This window comes from Haliotis rufescens, unplaced genomic scaffold, assembly GCF_023055435.1.
Source record: "Haliotis rufescens isolate VD_foot unplaced genomic scaffold, xgHalRufe1.0.p SCAF_6, whole genome shotgun sequence".
Classification (NCBI taxonomy): Eukaryota; Metazoa; Mollusca; class Gastropoda; order Lepetellida; family Haliotidae; genus Haliotis; species Haliotis rufescens.
The window spans coordinates 55,814,201-55,830,148 of NW_025964334.1; the positions used below are offsets into that span (position 1 = coordinate 55,814,201).

Genomic DNA, 15,948 nt, shown 5'->3' on the forward strand with positions numbered 1-15,948 from the left:
TTGCCGTAAAAGGCGACTATACTTGTCGTAAGAGCCGACTAAAGAGATCGGGTGGTCAGGCTCGCCGACTTGGTTGATGCATGTCATCGTATCCCAATTGTGTGGATCGATGCTCATGATGTCAATCACTGGATTGTCTTGTCCAGACTCGATTATTTACAGACCGCCGTCATACAGCTGGAATATTGCTGAGTGCGGCGTTAAACAACAAACAAAACAAACAAATAATTATTGCCAGGCAAATGTACTAAAGACATAGGCCTGTGCTGCACGTGCGTTCCATATGATATTTAGATGTGGTTTGAGTGTATCCGCCATCAATTATCCCAGCTCGGATTCGAACCATGGACCTCATGAACCCAGACCAGGCCCCTCATATTCAGAACCAAAGAGGGGACTCCATGTCCTGCTATACAATTACCTTACTCGGACAATAACCGACATTGAGAACCCCGCTTACATCCGACCTATTATATACATGTCACTAAACAGATGGTATGTCATATGTTATTACTTGGTTTCATTATTAATGTCTGTATTTCATGGCAACAAACTATGAATTCAAACGGGTCTCCTACCATGACAGGAACATCTTACTTTTCGCCCCGTCATCGCATAGCCACGCCTAGTCACGAGCTATCGTTAGATATCATCCACAGGCAGCCCACAACCTCACTCATCATTTAGATGACTGTCGTAATGGCAGCTGCTGAAACTAAACTTGGGAAAATGTGACCTCAAGGGCACGAGCGTTGTACTTGGTGCACTGATGGAGATGGGTATCCTTAGGAAGGAGTCATGTTATGGACAGTTGTCATAACAGCCCTCAGGAGTGTGAGTGAGTGGATGATGATAGTTGAACGCCGCATCAGCAACTCGGCGAGCCCCAGGAGTGAGGGAGTTGGGTTTAACAGTGTTCCAGTAATAACACGGCGTGTCAGGTTAATGTGGGAGGAAAGCACGAAGTGATGCAGGTCTCAGACGCTTACCACTTCGGTGAAACCCACGAGCAAGGGTATGGTGCTGACAAACCTAGAAACATAATGGGCGTGAAACGGGATTCGAACCTATAATTATAGGTTTCTGGCGTGCCCAAGGGACGCAACTCTGCACAGCGAATCGCGGCGCCTTAGACGACTGAGCCACCTGGGCCCCCGAGCCCCAGGAGAGATGAGACTACTACACTCTCACCCGTAAATAATTTTATAGCACACGAAAGTTTCACATGTATTATTTCCCTTTGGCCAATACGGTTTACTTTATATTATAGTAAAAGCCTTTCTACAGCTTTGTTTTTGTACAACTGCTTTTTTTATAATAAAGTTTAAAATAATTTAATTTCATTCAACGACGCGCGGAACCAGTTATGTCAGTTTTGGAACACTTATATTCTCAAAGCTCCGTACAGCGATATGTCATACTTTGTCTAGGAGACGAGGACATGACTGCAATATGTTATATGTCATGAACTGTTTTGCAGTCATGTTCGTGGCTTTCATTGCGCTGCGTAAGCTTACAACGTGTCGAGACTGATTCTTTCCACGATCTATTAAGATGAATTTACTTTCAGCCAACGTGAGTTTTCAAATATTCCGCACAAGGCAGTGCAATAAATGCCATTAAATAAAACACCTACTCATTCTGTATTTAGAAAGTCATATTCTGGAATTTGAACTCCGAAAGGAAATACTTCATAGAGCTCGCACATCTAATCATACACTTTCTGATACAGTGATATGTTTATGACAAAGGTATCTTCTGTCGCAATTATAGCATTTACACCATATGATACGGCGAGAGTCAACGCCGGCAGCAGTGTCGGAGGTGTTGACGCGTTGAACACCAAACAGGAAAGGTGCCATCCCAGGTGTTGAGGAGCGAGTTGGTGTTTCAGGAACACGTTGTTCTAAAGCTGGGTTAATGGATACGAACTCGTGCCGTAGGCGTAGAAGGCGGACACATGAACCACGGGCCTACATATCTCATTGCGCATTAATGACGTACTTATTCAACAAAGGACATAACCTGGTTGAAAGTTGTATGAACTGTTTGTGTTTGAAAATACTGAGCATTAGTCATAATATGACTTGCCTTTGCATGCATGTATTTTTTATTATTATCATCATCATCATCATCATTATTTATATTATTATTATTAGATGAGTTGTGTTCTTGTGAAGCGTGACAGATGTAGCTATTTTGGTTCAACCAATTCTTCTTTAGGCAAGACAGTTGATTTAGAGGTATTGTGAGTGTGGTGTTTAATGGCGATTTTTGATTACGATAATACCACTAGTCTAATCGATGTTAATACCTGAACAGTATAACCTCGTTAATAAGGACTGTGCCGTTTCAGTCCAATCGTCCGGATTAACAAATGTCCGTATGAGCGAATTCCGTATTCAGCAATGTCACGTTGATCATATATGGACGTCCGTGCGAAGATTCGGGTCAGAATAGGTCTTCAGCAACCCATGCTTGTCGTAACAGGCGACGAACGGGATCGAGTGGTCAGACTCGCTGACTTGCTTGATGCATGTCATCGTATCTCAGTTGCGTAGATAGATGCTCATGATGTCAGTCACTGGATTGCCCGGAGTCATAAAAGTGGAATATTGCTGAGTGCGACGTTAACCAACACACAAAAGTAATGCGCAGGATGGCGAGGTTCCTAAGACGAGCAGGATCCGGATTCACGAGGCTTAAATACATATTACCGGGACGCTGTTCAGAATTGCGTCCCTTGGGCAAGCCATAAACCAATTATCGTGGGTTCGAATCCGGGTTCACCCTAATTATTCTTCTAGATTTGACAGTGCTCGTAGAATTAATCAAAGTGGTAAATATCAAAGACCTGCATCACTGCGGAATTCTCTCCTACATCAAGCTGACACGCCACGATATAACTGGAATACTCACTCACTCATACTATATTACACATCCATAACTAACTGTTGATTATTTTAATAGTTCACGTGCTGTGTAGGTGAGCCTTACTTATAACGGTGTCTAATAACATTGGGGCACGGGGGCACAGTCGTGTAAGGCGCCGCGAATCGCTGTGCAGAGCTGCGTCCCTTGGGCACACCAGAAACCTATAATTGTGGGTTCGAATCGCGGTTCGCACCAATTATGTTTCTAGGTTTGTCAACACCACACCCGTGCTCGTAGGTTTCACCGAAGTGGTAAACGTCTAAGACCTGCATCACTTCGGGCTTTCCTCCCACATTCAGCTGACACGCCGTGATATAACTGGAATACTGTTAAAAGCGGCGTTAAACCCAACTCACTCACTCACTCACTCTAATTACAGGGGTAGGATAGTGGGTACCCGGTTTGCTTCTTCGACATTCAAAGGCTCCGGGTTTGTTAACGCTAAGTGATCAGTATAGAAAGAACATTAAGGGTTTTCAATTACTCACAGCCACGCAACAGGAATAAAAAATAATTAACGGATGGTGGATAAAAGATGAAAGTACCAGTGAGCTCTGATAGATGAGCGGTTATCAACCTGTGCATCAGAGAATCTATTAGTGTCATCTTTCAACTCTCACGCTGTGGATTGCGACGTTGTGTAACCATTCATTAAAATATCTCACAGTCGGATTGAAAATCCCAGCCTTTCATCACAAACCGAGAGACTCCGTTCTTCCTTCCAATGCTTAAAGCTCAGCTGATGGGTAATGCGATAAATGGTCAAATTTTGTAAATTTTAGGGTATTTTTAGCCTCGCCTTGTCGTCAGAACCTCTCTGTCTCCTGCCAAGCCTCGTCCCATCTTGTCTGCGCAGTACCGGACAGCTTCCCCTTTTCACAAGAGGACATGCCATCTGGCCTCACAGCGAAATTAGTCCCGTCTCAATCAATCAATCAATCAATCGTCACACGCCAATGTTATATAAGCGTGAATCGACGCCAGTTCTGCAGAGAAATCATATTACACCGTTTTTGCACTCACGTAAATTCCTTGGGGGTAGTTTGCAGTAGGTTTATAACAGAAACAAACCGGTTGACGTGTGAACTGCTAGCCCTGCGTGACACAATTCATCCTTCATTTCTGGGATACGCAGATGCCGGCCCTCATCTTCTCATTGCAATCAGACCTGTCGCATCACCAATACATCACGTGACCAGAAAGCGCGTGCATGTCGGTAATGAGGCTCCCGTGGCCAACTGATGCGCTCGCCCCTTCCGCCATCTTGTAGGATGCATCGCTATATATTGATTTGCCTCTGTATCATGTTTGTCGGAAAAATGGCGCAAGCGATTAGGGGAAAATCGAAGTGGAAAAACTCCATTATGTAATGCCGTCGGACCTCCACACAGTCGTCCGAGCAGGGCTAATCTCAAAGTTCCTCTCCCGCTCGTTCGGGAATCCGTTTAGACGAAGAATGCGCCACCAACACTAACGATGGTGAAGTGTCAATGACAGCTTGGCCGCTGTTTGTGTTGCCATAGTGACCGGTCTCCCTAGAGATGGGCTAGGACGACCGGGGATGATTCCATAACTTTCATGTAAATACCAAACGGGAATGATGGAGATTCCAGTCCTTGGATTGGTGTCGGACTCGTGGATCGTACGTGGAGTGTCTTTCCTTGAATAGCGACAACAGCCAGGAGGATACGGTGCAAGCCTAAAAGAGTTCTCGTGGAATATGCACCACGACCGATCAATGGCCACACTAAGGTAGGAACTGCCTAACTCCTCGCGATCTCTGAGTCATTGTATCTGTCAACAAATCTGCTGTTTCCTCCCATCTTATTCCAGCGTTCAAGGCGTCATCAACTGGTACAGCTCCATCGTTGTTTAAGCACAGAAAGTTATACAACAGTGTTGCTGGCAACACCGCTAGTTCTCGGGTCATTCCGAGGCATGTATTTGTAGCTACAGTGCGTTCCGATTGTAAACAACTGGACAAGCGATCGCTGATTTGGGCTTTGATCGGATGCCTCACGTTTAGGTTAGAATTGTTTGATTGGTTGATTTACCCTGTATATTAATCCTACAGATTCCACACATCGTGATGGAAGAAAGCTTTGTTTACAGTCGTATGTTCTCTTATTCTCATGTTGTCCCAGATCTCGTCTTAAAAACTGGAGCTATTTCATTCATGTCAGAACTGGCATCTGACAACATAGACCACAAATCTCACGCGATCTCACGATCGCATTCACGGCACGTGCATTCAACGCGTCAGATGATGAATGTATGATAATATGTACAATTGTACGAAATGGTGCACCATCAGATGATGAAATTTATGGTTTTCAATTTCATTCTGTTTTCATTTTCAATTTCGTATATGATCTTTTTTTCTCTGCCTTGAATATTGAATTGACTATTTCTTACAAAATAACATATTTGTACGTTCCAATAATCACGATGTAAAGGATTAGTATTTGTCACAATTTTACCAAAAAAGCAATGCGTGTGATGCTCATCCCCGGTTTTCTCTTGAACATTAAACAATCAGGATCCGGTAGTAAAAGCACTAACCACATCAATAGCAGTAAACAGAAGTCAACAATAAATACTGAAATTCTATTTTTTAAAATGAACTACATTGGTCATTGATATTTCACCACTGTTGTTTTAAGGTAGGGCTATTGCTAAAAGTAGACCTATTGCTGAAGGCATAAAATGTCGAACCAAGAGAGACCCTAAAAGGATGGAGAGATAATTATTTCAGCTTTACACCACTGCCAGCAGTGTATTGTGTCGGGCAGAGTAAAGTTTACCGTTATATATGTTCATGGAATACAACAGTAAATACGTTTTCGGCGAGGAGGAATATTTTGACTGAACTTAATGAAAATATATATATATATTGTAACTAGATATTGACTCGTTTGTACTCTTTTCCTTTTTATAGTAATTTGTGATGGTTTCCGTTTTCGAGAATACCTGGGGCGGTCGGGTAGCCTAGTGGTTAAAGCGTTCGCTCGTCACGCCGAAAACCCGGGTTCGATTCCCGACATGGGTACAATATGTGAAGCCCATTTCTGATGTCCCCCGCCGTGATAATGCTGGAATAATGCTAAAAGCGGCGTAAAACCATACTCACTCATTCACTCGAGAATACCTGTGTAGCTGATTTTCTATCACCCATTCATATAATACCCATCAACATATTACCTATTACAACCTGTGGAATCTGTTTACGCAGATGGGGACTGAATATGTTCCTGGGTTTACCTTTTGAATTGTCTTCAAGAGGGAATGGTAAACGGAGTATGTGTTGCACGAAACGCAATACACACAATATTTTGGGGCGGTCGGGTAGCCTAGTGGTTAAAGCGTTCGCTCGTCTCGTCGAAGACCCGGGTTTGATTCCCGACATGGGTACAATGTGTGAAGCCCATTTCTGGTTCCCTCGCCGTGATATTGCTGGAATATTGCTAAAAGCGGCGTAAAACAATACTCACTCACTCACTCACAATATTTGACAAGCAGTACAGCATATGCCCCGATACCGATTACAATACGACCACGAATATAATGATCATATCGTGACCAGCTTTTGAAACATGTAAGATGTTATGTCTTTTTATACTGACAGTGTTATCATTTCTGTCGACCCGTGAAGATCCGGGTCAGAATAGATCTGATTGTAATTCATCAGTTTGTATAATCTTGGACGCGGCGTTAAACCCAATTTCACCTCACCTCACCTCATCAGTTTGTGGAAGGTGAGGTGAGGTGAAATTGAGTTAACGTCGCGTCCAAGATTATTGCACTTTTATAGCGACGTGCATGCACGTGTATGTGTGTGTGTGTGGCTGCTTGTACTAGTCCAGACTGATGCCGATTTATAGTGCTAGGCCAATGAGATACCATGCCGCAGTTTAACATGAATACCCCACTCAGACACAGTATACTGACTCCGAGCCGACCAGTCCTTGTTTTAGCCCCTTAATGCCGAGCGCCAGACAGGGTAACAACAAGTACCATCTTTTAACGTCTTTTGGTATGACGCGGCTGGGGATCGAACCCCGGACCTTCCGCTCTCCGGGCGGACGCTCTACCATTAGACCACGGAGGCGGTCATTTGTGGAAGGAGATAAATACAAAGACTATATGGACTCCCTGGTTTGTCTCACACAGTAGGGGGGCACGGGTGGCCCAGTCGTCTAAGGCGCCGCGATTCGCTGTGCAGAGTTGCGTCCCTTGGGCACGCCAGAAACCTATGATTATGGGTTCGAATCCCGGTTCGCCCCGATTATGTTTCTAGGTTTGTCAGCACCATACCCGTGCTCGTGGGTTTCACCGAAGTGGTAAACGTCTAAGACCTGCATCACTTCGGGCTTTCCTCCCACATTAAGCTGACACGCCGTGATATAACTTGAATACTGTTAAAAGCGGCGTTAAACCCAACTTACTCACTCACTCACTCACTCACACACACAGTAGACTGCTGCCATGTTGGATTCGATCAGATTCCTTCAGATATTGAGTTGTTCAGCAGTCTGGTGATTTCATGGCTGAAAACCAGGGTACCGTAGTCATCATCAACAGATGTTGCACTAATTGTCACAGTCACCAGAAAATTATAGACCTGTCGTCGGAAGTCAGTGTTCGTCAACTATTTTTTTCGATGGCCGGACGCTCACAACCGTATAAGGTCGTTTAAGGACAGTGGAAGCCGTTTTCGTGTCAGATTAATTGATTGTAACTTTATTGCATACCCAGTGGTTAAGGTCTGCGTATGAACCATTTATAAACTATTGTGAGAGAGAGTATAGTATGAGAGTGAGTATGGTTTTACGCCGCTTTTAGCAATATTCCAGCAATATCACGACGGGGGACACCAGAAATGGGCTTCACACATTGTACCCATGTCGGGAATCGAACCCGGGTCTTCGGCGTGACGAGCCAACGCTTTAACCACTAGGCTACCCGACCACCCCTAAACTATTGTGAGTCGGAGATGATGTGCACGTTGATGAATTCATTATTAACATTATTATTCATTACCGTGTGTTCCCATGTTTTTTAAGTGAACAATTGACTTGCCATTGCATGTGTTTGTGACGGGTGCCACCAGTGGGGCAGGATACGCTCACCTTTTCGCTAACACGGTATCGACACTATTTGATAGTGATTCAGTTTCACATGTTCATGATATAGTCGGAATAATACAGTCAGAATTGACTCTGCTATTAGCAAAGATTTCTTATGATTATGAACACTGTTCTGTCGCTTTTATTTAGTAAAATACTGTAAATGGACGAATGAATCCAAGCGTTCTGGTCGGAGTCAGGCCTTGGAAAGTGTTTGGTACACGACCAGCATCGCATGTCATAACCACCTCATATTCATCCAGCTGTTCCTTGCATAACAATGAGGTACTGGGGACCTATTCTGCCCTGCGTACCCTTTGGGGGAAATGCTTATGATACAAGAGACCTATTCTTCCCCGAAATCCCCACACTGAGACAAAAATGGGGTACTGGGGACCTATTCTGCCCTGCATCCCCTTTGGGAGAAAAGCTTATAATACAAGAGACCTATTCTACCCCGAAATCCCCACAGAGAGACAAGCATCAGGTACTGGGGACCTATTCTGCCCTGCATCCCCTTTGGAAGAAACGCTTATAATACAAGACACCTATTCTGCCCCGAAATCCCCACACGGAGACCAACATGAGGTACTGGGGACCTATTCTGCCTCTGCATCCTCTTGGGGAGAAACGCTTTGAATACAGGAGATCTATACTGCCCCAAAACTGTTAATGTGCCCGGTGTAAGTGTCATAATGTTCTTGTATAGACATCAACTCGACATTCTCACATCCAATCCTTGCCGGGTCAAATTGTCACACCTCTGTTAACGGTTTAAAGTTGGAACCCGTTGTGTGGAAAACAGCTTGCTCCCTGTGGTATATTTATCACTTGATGTGAGGAGTTTGTCGAGTCTCTCGAGGTGTATGTTCAGATCAGCCTTCTCTGCTGCAGTAGGTGCAAGATGGCACTTAGCTTGATTCGACCATTCCTTATTTGCTTATTGTTTAACGCCGCACTCAGCTATATGACGGCGGTCTGAAAATTATTGTGTGTGGACCAGACAATCCAGCGATTGACATGAGTATCGATCTATGCAAATGGGATACGATGACTTGCATCAACCAAGTCAGCAAGCCTGACCACCCGATCCCGTTAGTCGCCTCTTACGACAAGCATGGGTTACTGAAGACCTATTCTAACCCGGATCTTCACGGGTCCATATATGATAGTGAAGTTAGTGGATACGTTGGGCGTAATTATTAAAATGGGTCTTTGATAGGCATTTAAAACTTTTTTTTCACATTAATTCCTAAAAACAAGGCAAGGTAACAACACGTCCCATATTTTAACGTCTTTTGGTATGACGCGGCTGGGGATCAAACCCCGACCTTCCGCTCTCAAGGCGGACGCTCTACCACTAGACCACGGAGGCGGTCATCTATGTTTAGGCCTTTCATATCATATATCCTATCGGGGTTGAAATACATTTGTTGTTTCTCATACCTTAATATTCATTTAATAATTAAGCGCTGTTGAGAAACGACCTTAAACTTAAATTTCATTTTTGTCCACGCCATTCCATTTATACTGTTTTGTTGGTTTGATTCGTATGTTGTTGTTTGGTGTTTTTTTGTTTTTTTTTCGTCTTTTGTTTTTTTTTTTTGTTTTTTTTTTGTTTTTTGGAAGGGGGGGGGGGGGGGGGGGGGGGGCGGGGCTAGCCGTGTTCAATTGGCTTCGGGCCCATCTCAACTTTCTACGAGAATAAAAAATGTTCTTTTATCTTTCGGGTGGATGTAGTCTGTTGTCGGAACCCACTTTTGCCCATGCGTGATGATGGTGAAGAGTTGGAGTAAGGGGTGGAGGAAGACGTCACTTCAGGTACAAAGAGATTGTGGGGGTTGTAGTGGAGATTGAGTTTGTGTTGACGAGAATCAATTCTGAGTTAGGAGAATAATCGCGCCTTAAAAAGATTCATGAATAACAGAGAACAGATTAAAAGATAGACCGATAAGACTTATATTACGTGATCAATGAATAAAACAAACCTACCACACAAGTTCTCATTAACAATTTCCTTTGATATAAACAACATTATACATGAAAGCCCGTTCACGTGCTGTATCTTAAAGTGACATTTTAGAAAATGTAGTTTCAATGAAGGTGAGGTGAAATTGGGTTTAACGTGCACGTACCCGTGCGTGCGTGCGTGTGTGTGTGCCTGTGCTAGTCCAGACTAATGCCGTTTTATAGTTTTGGGCCACCGATATGTAAATCATGCCGCAGTTTAACATGAATACCCCTCTCAGACATTTGTTTTATCCCCTTAATGTCGACAACCAGGCAGGGTAACAACAAGTGCCATATTTTAACCTCAAATGGTGAGACGTTTCCGGGGATGGAACCACTGACCTTCCGCTCCCCGTGCAGATGCTCTATCCACTTGACCACGGATGCCATTTGTAGTTCAACGAAGACATAGTTGACTATGGATTTAAGCTTCTGTAATATTATTGTTTAATGCTTGTACCAATATCATAAATTTAGAAAAATAAAATCCTTAAGTCGACCCTGTCTTCATGCCTCTGTAACAAGGTGACCGTGACAGACGTGTCTATGAATCACAACTGACAGCTGCACTATTTCTCCCACAGAGTGAGAGGTGTGGAGTGTTGACGTGGCCTCCTAGGGGAGCGTCAGTTGATATGCTGGTAACAAGTACCGATTAGCAAATTGAAACTTTTTACACAAAGAAATCAAAAATGATGACTAACTCCTGCATGGATATTCTTATCCCCTAGTTTGGAAAAACGTGAATACAGCGATCAGAATATGCTTCAATCTGTCCTCCGTCCGTTTTCCGTTCCCGGAGCAGAACTAAAAAACAGTTGAATAGCTCTGGATGAAACTTGCCATATAGATAAGTCTAGTGGTGACTTTTGATGTTTGGGATATTGTAGAATACTGAACAGCATTATTTTTGGCATCTCTGAACTTAAAATATCCACTGGCAATGGACCCAAAGTTGGGTTTAAGTAGCCAAACTCCGAATTGCACCAGATCGGGGGATATGTCATCTCCTTATAACTTGTTTTATTTTCGTTCTGATAATTATGAAATACATAAGTTCTATAATATTACATATGCGTGACACCCGAGAAGAGTTAGAATAGGTCTTCACCGCCGTCATATAGCTGGAATATTGCTGAGGGCGGCGTTAAACAACAAACAAACTAAAACATATGTGTGGATATAGTAGGTCATTAACCATGTAACCACAACAGAGAAGGTAGGTATTTATTAACTGTGTCCACACTATACAACTAAATATTTATGGACAGAAATATACACAGATAATTTAATTCGCTCTTTTAGACATGTATACTAAAACACTTTCAAGGTAAAAATGGTATTAAAAAAATGAAATTCCGTTCTCAGTATTTAGGCATGAGAATATCAAACACAACAATGTCATTTTCTCATAGTCATCGTTCTTTTTCATAAAAGTAAATATTTACCGCTAAGTTCGTTTTCTTGTGCTTCGAGTTAACGTTGATTATGCATTTTGATTATGCGTTTTGATTGTCTGTCAGTATACATACATACATACATACATACATACATACATACATACATACATACATACATACATACATACATACATACACACTCACACACATACATCGTAAGAGGCGACTTACGGGATCGGATGGTCAGGCTCACTGCCTTGGTTGAAACATGTCATCGTATCCCAATTGCGTCGATCGATGCTCATGATGTCAATCACTGGGTTGTCTGGTCGAAACCCGTCATGTAGCAGGAATATTGCTGTTTGCGGCGTAAAACAACAAAGAAACAAACAACACGTTGTGCCAATGTGACTGTAGTGGCAGTGTTATATAGACGGCTCGCCGGAGTCTGGTTGTTACATAGGGACACAGTGCCACACACAGGTGGAAAACAATGAAACAATATATATTATTTCCAATTCTCAAATGGCATGCAGAAGTTCTGCTGCTACCAATATCAGATGAGCCACGATTACTAACAGAGAACTAGGATTACCGCAATGCTTGTATTAACATACACGAACTCGCACACGTTTCAAATGGAAGTAACTTAAACTGTTCTTTGCTCAACTTGGCAATATTAACTTCCGAGGTTGATTTGGTTCGAGTTTCTGAATTAATTTGCATAATTCCCCCGATGCCGCTTCTAACTTAAAACACGATGTGGTTTTTTTGTTTTTTTGGACACGATGATATCCCATACATCACTTAATTTACAAAATATAACTTTTACCGAAGTGATGTGGCTATTACCACAACCAGCCTCGTTTAAAAGAACGTCTGTATACTCCACTAACCTCGTTTTAAGACACGGCTAACATTGCTAGAGGTCAGTCCACCATAGCAAAGTACACACAAAACAACAGTCATCCTAGGTTATTGTTAACGTTGATGGGGGTACGGGTGGCCCAGTCGTCTAAGGCGCCGCGATTCGCTGTGCAGAGTTGCGTCCCTTGGGCACGCCAGAAAACCTATGATTGTGGGTTCGAATCCCAGTTCGCCCCGATTATGTTTCTAGGTTTGTCACCACCATACCCGTGCTCGTGGGTTTCACCGACGTCTGAGACCTGCATCACTTCGGGCTTTCCTCCCACATTAAGCTGACACGCCGTAATATAACTGGAAAACTGTTAAAAGCGGCGTTAAAGCAAACTCACTCACTCACTTAACGCTGATAACGTCGCTTTTTTTACTGCCTGTGTACGGCGATAATTGAATAAACCACTGGGGTTTTATGAGGGTTTTTAATGAAAAAAACGAGGGAAATGATTCGTCCAACTTATGAACCTTCATAATATTTAGACCCGTGAAGATCCGGGTTAGAATTGGTCTTCAGCAACAATGCTTATCGTAAGAGGCGACTAACGGGATCGATGGTCAGACCCGCTGACTTGGTTGATGCATGTCATCGTATCGTAAATGCATGGAGCGATGCTCATGATATTAATCACTTGATTGTCTGGTCCAAACTGGATTATTAAGACCGCCGTAATATAGCTGGAATATTGCTGAGCGTGGCGTTAAACAACAAACAAACAAACAAATCATAATAATTGTATATACATTTTGGTAACCAAAAAACGGTCGCCCGAATACAATGAACAAGCAGCTTGCACTGGTCGAGATTTGAGTTGTATGTCGGCTACAAAACTGGATACAACCGGCCTTGGCAATTACGCCCGTGCAACACGACTTTCTCGTGACAACTCGCTCACAGCTGTTGCCTCGAAAAGAGTGTTTAGGGAGGCTGCGTGTGGATGAGGGTCCAGCAGGTGCTGGGATGCACTCAATGATGATGTTTATCGCTAGCAAATTGGATATTTTATTAAAAGCGCACTTTTCAATTTTTGTCATTACTGAAATATTCCTTATCCCCCGAATGGCTTGAGTTGACTGTAAAAGTATTGAGCGAACATGCAGTTTTCTTCGTTAATTATTAATTGCGATATTTCCTGTTTTTAGAGGCGAGGCGAGGACTATGATACAACATGACATGAATCGACCCTTCGCCAAGTGTTGTGGCAAACTAACCATACTAGGCGGAATAGCTTTAAAACGGACGCTGTTTCGTTTATAAAGCTTTTTATGAGCGTGTAATGTCTATCTGAATTAACACAGCTACCGTCCATCTCCCTTTGAATAAGTGATAGAATAAAGCCTCTCTTAAAATAAAGTACTTTGGTAATAGAGCACCACAGCCACTTCCGACCGAGGTCAGTGCAAACACCTTTCGTCCATCGACAGAGCGGTGTTTATGTCACTTGTACTGTTCTTATCACAAAACTTCACACATCGCGAAGTCTTTAACCGAAGCCAGGTTCATAAAAAGAAATTGGATTTTTTTAAAGTCTGCCCCGGAGCAGGGTCGTATTCAAGGAACCCACTGAGAAACCAACGTCAACAAATTAATCACTCCTCACAGCGCAGCAGGCGTCGGCACATAGGCAACGGAAAGTGGATTTGTGACTGGTGGGAGGCTTGAGGCCCTGTTTGGGAGTTTACAGACGTACGGAGTATCGACGTCACCTGTGCTGGGGCTGTAAAGGTCAAGGTTAACGGCCAGCGTGGCACGGGAAGGCTGAAATCGCATCGTGAGATGATATTGTGTCACTCATCGATTTTCAATACGACATACTTGCGTAAGAAAACCACACTACTGGGCTTGCTATTCTTATTATCTTTACAAAGTTTGCCAAATTAAATGCGTGTTTCTTTTCAATGGATCAAAGATGGGAACGTGTGTCTTCATTAATGGAGAACTCGCTTACCGATCGCATGCATGATAAAATTAACGCAACAATTATTCCCACAAAGTCAGAAATGTGAAACGTTCGGTTTTTCCTCAGGATGCCTCGGGAGTTTGACGGGTTGTTGTCTGAGCCAATAAACACATTGACGTAATAAACGCGAATGAAGAGGTTGCCATGGCAATATGTTCAAATTTCTTTAACACAGAGTACACATTAGAAGGGAGTTATATTTAATATCAGCTGTAAATAGATATTTTGTATTCAATGTCCATTAAAACACATAAATGTTTCACGAAAATTACGCATCATTAGATTTCCCTCCTTTTTTACAGTTTATGGATAGTTTAAAATCAGCTGTCGTAAGCATGTTTACAGACTGTCCATCTTACTATGTGGATGCGGGGCGGTCGGGTAGCCTAGTGGTTAAGGCGTTCGTTCGTCACGTCGAAGACCCGGGTTCGATTCCCGACATGGGTACAATGTGTGAAGCCCATTTCTGGTGTCCCCCGCCGTGATATTGCTGGAATATTGCTAAAAGCGGCGTAAAACCATATTCACTCACTCACTCACTCACTATAGGGATGCGCCAAATTACGAATCAGTAGTTACCTCCCCTTCTTTAACAGGATCGGGATGTCAGGCTCGGCAACTTAGTTGATGCATGTCATCGTATCCGAGGATCATTTCTCATGTCAGTCACTGGGTTGTCTGGTCCAGACTCGATTATTCACAGACCCCGTCATATGGCTGGAATACTGCTGAGTGCTGCGTTAAACAGCAAGCAAATAAACCAACCCCCAATTCCTGCATTGCATTTTAATAGATACAGTAAAGTACGGTTATAACGAACTCAAAGGGACTACTTATTTTAGTTCGTTATAACCGTAGTTCGTTATAAGCATATACACAGTATAACTACAGCAAATAGTCGGGACCAAAAAGTAAGTTCGTTATATCCGTCAGTTCGTTATAAGCGTGTTCGTTATAACCGTAGTTTACTGTAGTCATGTTTAATGTCAGCTGTGAGCAAGTCATTGATTTACTGACATTCATTCGATATATGATATAAGCCAGTTCCACATACAATACGGAGCGATATATTTACCTCGCCATCTTGAATGGCATGATGGGAGTCCTTGGCTTAATTCTACGTGAATATGGAAGCCTATTCAAGGAATGGAGAGCCAAATTAATGTCCCAGTCCCTCTTGGGGCTACAGGGCAGTACCATTACGTTGTGCTGTCCTGCCTTAAAATTACATTTACTGTTATTGATTGTGGTTAGGCTGGACAGGATAGGACAGTAGTGTTCTGACTGGACATCTGTAACACTGTACAGGAGTACACGGGCTGGACATCAGCAAACACTTGTAAACACAAAATGAACATCAGTAAACACGTATTAGACAGGAGTAAACCGGGACTGGACACCAGTAAACACTTGTAAACACAAAAAGAACATCAGTAAACACGTATTCGACAGGAGTAAACACGGACTGGACACCAGTAAACACTTGGAACCCGAAACCAATAAAATAAACATTTGTTAGACAGGAGTAAACATGAACTGGACACCAGCAAACAAATTTGATCAAGCATGCTAATAACGAAATTTACCTGTCCTTGTGCC

The 15,948-nt window shown here is 43.0% G+C and overlaps 1 protein-coding gene across 1 annotated transcript in view; it reads left to right on the plus strand.

Moving 5' to 3' along the window:
* Positions 1-4,210: 4,210 nt before the first annotated feature.
* The window catches only part of LOC124146870 (glycoprotein 3-alpha-L-fucosyltransferase A-like), a 152,206-nt gene continuing 140,468 nt past the window's right edge, over positions 4,211-15,948 (plus strand). Inside the window, exon 1 of the mRNA XM_046517386.2 lies at positions 4,211-4,686. The gene's annotated coding sequence lies outside the window, so the exon portion shown is untranslated. The remainder of the gene's footprint in view (positions 4,687-15,948) is intronic.